This window comes from Chionomys nivalis, chromosome 2 (assembly GCF_950005125.1).
Source record: "Chionomys nivalis chromosome 2, mChiNiv1.1, whole genome shotgun sequence".
Classification (NCBI taxonomy): Eukaryota; Metazoa; Chordata; class Mammalia; order Rodentia; family Cricetidae; genus Chionomys; species Chionomys nivalis.
In genome coordinates, this window is record NC_080087.1 from 65,503,681 (window position 1) to 65,510,429 (window position 6,749).

The following is a 6,749-nucleotide window of genomic DNA, read 5'->3' on the forward strand; positions in this document are numbered from 1 at the left end:
TACAAGAATGAAACCAGACCTTCAGCTCTTACCCAGCACAAAAGCCATCCTTAATTCAGTAAAGGCCTTCAGGTAAGAACTTCCAAGTTGAAACTGTTAGAGGGAAACACAGGGAAAACTCAAGATACTGGCATAGGTAAGGACCTCTGAAGAGGATTTTGTTCCTCAGGAAATAGTAGCGATGCTCAGCCAATTCAAAGTCACTGTGCAATAAAGGGAATGACTGATTAATTAAGTGAAGAGACAACCCACAGAATGGGGGAAACATCATTGCAAACTGTGCATCTAAATGAAGAGTCATAGATCCAGAACACTGAAAAATCAAAATAGAAAAAAAATGTTGTCATCATTTTGCAATAATTCTCTAAAATGACAAACACAAAGAAGAAGAGGAGAGGTGCCTGCTATGTTTAAGCCTTTTAGAAAATATGGAGTCCTTCATGTGGTCAAAAACATGAGAGTCTTTGAGAAAAGTAATACTTTAGAAATCAGGAGAATGGGTGTTGTTTACAAATTAATGGCCATAAATGGTGCCATTCTACATACTGTTAGTGTTGTGTAATATTCTATGCATTGGAATAAGGGTAAAAGCCATTCTTAGTTTCAGGTAGTGGAGACAGGGTTTCAAGTATGAATAGACTTTGTCTAATTTTCATCATGAGAACATGCTGGATAGAAGATAAAATTGTGCCAGTCTTTGGGGAAATAAAAAAAAGTAACCCCATGAACTGGTAGGACGTACATATGCTGTATACTTAGGAGGCAGAGGCAAGAAGGACCAAGAGTTTGAGGCTAGCCTACATTAAATGAAGAGCTTACATCTTCCTTGAACACAAGCTCATGTCTCTAAAACCACACAATTATCACAACAAAATGTAGTTTGTTTTTATTTTACTCTTTACTCTTTTGGGGGATGGCACCCAACTGCAAGTTAATACACAGAGGTTTATTATTACTTATGAATCCCCAGATTTAGCTTGGCTTGTTTCTAGTCAGCTTTTCTCTCTCTCTTTTTTTTATTTTTGCACACATTTTAATTTTATCTATCTCATTTTTTGCATACCAATCCCAGTTTGTCCTCCCTCCCCTCCTTCTGGTTCCCTCATCTTCCACACACCCCACCTAACTTTGGCTCCTCAGAGAGGGTAAGGCTTCCTTCCCATTGGGGGGTCAACAAACTATGTCACATCACCCCATTGAGGCACGACCAAGCTAGCCCCATGTCTGGGCTGAGATAATGCAGAAATTGATCAATTACTAATTGGAAGTGTGTTAAAGGCCTCAGAATTCCATAAGAAACATCATGTCAATGGCAAAGGTTTAAAGAAAGAGTTTTCTATTACATGGAAACAAGCTAAGGAGATTATAAAGAGATTTTCTATTTGCTGTTTCTATAACCAAACACCACTGCCTGCAGGAATTAACCCAAAGGATACTCAAAGAAATTAAATCTGGCAGATAGATGTGTTCCAATTTGCAGAATTTGGAAAATTAAAATATGTGCACCACACCATTGACAATTATTCTGGTTTTCAGTGGACAACTGCTTTAAGCTCAGAAAAGGCTGACTCAGTAATCACATATTTATTAGAAGTTGTGGCCATCGTTGGTATACATGCTCAAATAAAGAGGGATAATGGTCCAATCATCCCGTTTCCCCAAGTTCCCCCCATCCTCTCCTTCACACTTTTCTCTCCCCATCTCCCCTTACCCCCATCCCACCCCACCCCCAAGATGATCACAAGGGTTTTTGTCTCCACTCTCCAGTCTCATCAGTAAGAACCTTGTGAAGTTCTAATAAAACCGTTGCAGTCTAAAGACTATACAAGAGCAGGCCCAAGATCTGAAGATATCAGACACTCAGCCTTCAGCAACTTCTCGCTCTGGAATTAATTTAAATATTTTTGCCAGCTATGGCTCCTGTGATTCTGATGGCCTATTCTCAGTGTTGATGTTATATTTTCTCATCTCTCAATTGTCTAATTGGTGTATTTTTCCCATGACCTCAATTTTCTGGTGAAATTCAGAGAGGTGGATGGACACAAGTTGAATACTTTGTTTGTTTTTTTAAAATATTTTAAGTAGAAATTAAATTCCCAAACATTATTACACAATATCTAACTTTCCTTCATATAGAAGTAATAGAATAACAGCTTGAATGAGCACCTTTCATTGAAATTTTATTTTGTTTAGTTTAACCCACCATCTCTTCACTAAATTATGTGCATAAGGTATTACTTTTATGAAGTTTAATCTATATAGATTCATAACACATAAAAATTGTATATTACATAAATTATAGTATAATTTTAAGGTTTTTTGTTTTCATTATTACTACAGTTTTGATTAGTTCTTTCTGGAAATATGTCTGTAGAAGACTTTAATATGTACTTGTTTATATTCACTTGTTGTAATTTGTCTTATGTGCCTGTTATAATTAACAGCAATTTACACAGAAATTTTCAAGTTTTTCAAGATAGAGTTTCTTTGTGTAGCTCTGGATCTATCTCTGTAGACCAGGCTGTTCTTGAACTCAGAGAACTACCTGTCTCTGCCTTCTAAGTTCTGGGACTTCTGTCATGGACCACCACCCAAGCCTGGCAAAATCTTGAATATTTAAGAATAACAATTTTGCTCTGTCTTTTTTTTAAGTACTATTAGTCAGAACACTGAAGATACTTGTCATTTTCAGTGCAACAAAGATAATGACTAACTTAATATAATTTATCTTCATATATTCTACTAAAATAATGTAAAACATCATCTTTCAGACATATTGCTTAACTAGCTTCCTACAATTTTTAAATTTCAGAGGATACTGATCAACTCCAAACAATGAACAATGGGCAGGTCATCCAGGCAGAAACTAAACAGACACATAATGGAAATAACAGACATTATAACTCAAATGTACAGACAATTCCACCCAAACACTGAACAACTCACTACTGAGTTACCACTGAATCAAGGAAGAAATAAAGACTTCCTAGAATTCAATGACTTAAACCTATGTGACTCAATGAAAGCTGTGCTAAAATGAAAATCCATGGCACTAAGTGCTTTCATGAAAAATTTGGAGAGATCTCATACCAATGACTTAACAGCACACCTGAAAATGCTAGAACAAAAAGCAGACCCACCTAAGAGGAGTAGATAGCAGAAAATAATCATACTGAGGTCTAAAATCAATAAAATAGATAAAAAGAGAATAACAGAAAGAAACAATAAAACAAAGGGTTGGTTCTTTGAGAAAATCAACAAAATAGATGAATCCATAACCAAACTAACTAAAAAGCTGAGAGAGAATATACAAATCAACAAAATCAGAAACTAAAAGGACATAACAACAGACTCTGGAAAAATACAAAGAAAAATAGCACATTTGCATCTCATCGCTATAAAAACTCTTGCTACAAAAATCTTGGTATTTAATCATTTTCTCCACATAACAACTGAATGAATGTTAGAAAAAGCCTCTGGAGGAGTTTGATTTCACCAGATCCTATGTTCATTCTGCCTATCATTTTCTCTTCCTACCTTTAGTGTAGACAAGACGGCTAGAGCTCTCACATCCACCTGACAAATGAGAGTGAATTATAGATCAAAATCAAAAGATTAGATGGGAGAAAGTGGGTCGACATAAACTAATTTCTTATTATATGCTGCTTTATGACTAATACACCATTAACTGTGAGAGTCCTTTATAAGTATATAATCATTTAACCACTGCTATCATCTTCATTCATTTAGAACTATATCCTCTTACAGCCCCATGCTTGTCCTCAACAAGTAAAACTTTGGGTTATTTTCATACTTAGACCACCATGAATGCAAAGTCTTGAGCATGAGAATTCTGATAGTTCTTAATACTAGTTTTAGTTGAACAGAAAATATACTGGGAAGCCTGCTGAGATCCATAGAAATTCTGTCATTTTATGAGAACACTGTATAATGGAGACAGACATTAACACATGAAGAAAAAGAGAATGTCTGGAGAACATGTCTCACTCTTTTGTTTGTAGTAATGGGGTTGCTTTCATGTAGGCAAATATGTCCAAGTGTATCAGAATATGAACACTAAATACATGTGATTTTACATCAACTATTACAATGCAACATGCTTTTAATTAATTTTAGCTGATCTCTATGGAAAATTCCAATCTACTGCAAACAGAGATTATTTCATATGATACTACACAATTCCACAGCACAGTCAGAATCACTCTTAAACTTTGGAGCATGTTTTACTTTTACTCTTTGTTTGCCTTTTCAAATAAACTCCTCGAATATATTCCCTAGGGACTGGAAGGCTCAGTAGGCCCAACTATGGGATGTCATGGTTATAGTATTGTCCTGCACGTACACACAAGCAATGCTTTTGGTGTGTGGTAGGAAGACAAATTGGAAAACTGATAGTCGGATTTGTAGAAATTCTCAACCTTGCATTCCACATACAGTTTTATGTGATAAGTTTTACAAATAGTTTAAAAACTGGTAGATAGGAGATATTAGGAGTTGAGAAATACTTGATTAGAATGCTTTAAAAGTTTAAACTTTCCTCCACCAGCCACAAATGGCCTGATTCAGAGAAATTCATTTCCATGGAACAAAGAGAATTTCTGAGCTGCAAGGATTCTTGGACGTTCCTGGTGTTGGGAAGGTGAATAGGGTCACTACCAAGGTGAACATATTGGCCAACAGAAACAGTCTGTCTAATGGTTCATTCAGCTCCTAGCAGATCTGAAAGCTCAGTCAACCTGCTCCTCCTGCGTGGAGAGCAGTGTGCCCCTACTCACGAGGGCGTGGGCTATGGTCTCCCTCATGGCTACCTATAGCTGAAGAGAATCCTAGAAGAAAAAAAATCCACAGTCTACCTCCCACTAATGCCACTTGATTGTTAGGCTTGTCTAGAGTCCCTTAATAGCTAGAATTATCCTACTGGGCCTCAGAATAGAAGCATCCCCTACTAGATAAAAAGAGATTTAAAGACTAAGGCAACACAGACCTTCCCAGCTCTACCCTTCCATCCTAGGAGCAGACAGGGTTCTAGTATGGTAAATTTGTATTTTAGTTGAAACTATTCCAGTCTTTCAAAGCATTTTTTCTTCCAAGAAACCATAACCCTTGTGTATGTACTCCATTATGCTCTCACTGATCAGTGCAGCCAGCCTTCTTCCTTATAGCTTAGAAGTTCTGTGGCCAAACATAGGTCACATTCAAACACTGTTTTAAAAGGAAAAAGAGGCCATGAATGAGAAAACAATGAAGTATCTATGGGTGGACTTAGAGGCAGGAAAAAGACAATGGGAATGATTATTTTTAAAAGTTGAAACAGGGTATATATCCATGTGCTCCATAGATTGGAATCTGTATAGCACACACCAAGTACATATCACACATTTTCTCTCAGGCTCTACAACTTACACCTGTACAATAATAATTCTTTTAGGCAGGACCACACTATTTTATTCAGTTCTATTTTAGACAAACTAGTGTAACTACTGCAATGTGGTTTCATAAGTTCAGTTCTTTATCAAGAGTTTTGATTACCTATTCTGTGAATACAAGAAACGGTCAGTCATAAGATTTAACAATGATCTAAAGTTGATTACATTACTAGTTACTGCTTAATTGAACTATGGTCAAAGAAGAAAAGCTTTCATGCTCCTTCTTGCCCATCCTTTTCTCTGCTGGGGCTACACCTGTTTTAGAGTTGGTCAGTTAATGGGGTCCTCAAGTGTCCAGTTCATACGAAACCTTCCTCAGAGTTCAATTAAAGACACCATAAGTGAAAAGGGCTAGAATGTGAGGGTTAATAAATCTACTCACAAGTTCTTTTTGTCCATGTCTTTTTATTCTTCTTCACTTTCTTACTCTTTATTCTTCCTTGTTCTCCTCCCATTACAAATGTTCCCAGTCACATACACCCTTATAACCAGCAATTCCCAAGCTATAGCATGTTCTGGGGCTGGAATTCTTTCTCCTTGATAAAATCAGATAAGAGTTTTAACACAGAGAGACTTTTCATGGCTGTTAGCTCAAAGGTGGAAGTGACTTAGAGCATGTCCAGAGAAGTCCTTGATGGAGAAAGTTCGGAAAGGAAAAAAAATCATCATGTTAGAGCAGAAGATTCGTGCACTATGCTACACTTTTGGGTGACTGGTAAAGAGCTAAAAGGATTATTTTCAGTAAAATTATGAATTCTCTGGTTTGCAGTTAATCAGCAGTTTTGCTATCCTTGAGAGTAAAACAAAAGTAGTTAAATTTTCTAAAGTAAAATCATCAGTAAACTGAGTTGAAGGTGGGAATAAGGATTTGGGAATCTTTTAAAGAAGGTTAACTTTTGGTCACTGTAAGTGAGGTAAAACCAGGGCTAGCTTATTCTTCTATCTGGACAGCTATGAATTAACAGTTTGGGGCAGGTAGTAATTCTATGTCCTTGGATATCTGTGAATATATTAAATGGGATACTTTTGCCTGGACCATAAAGACAGACCAATGCTTGCTTGGTAATTGGAGGAGGGTATATTTTTGCATTTCCCCAGGAAAGAGGAATGAAGGCCTGATAATGGGAAGCTGTTTTCGCATATAGATAGATAGGGGAATGTGATCAGTGAGACCCAAAAGCATATGAGACAGTTCTGAACTGTGGGAATTAATTTCCAAATATGTAACAAAAGGAGAGTTAGCTACAATGAAAAATCTACAGCAAAAGACAAATCTTTATTCACAAAGGAATAATGCCCCAA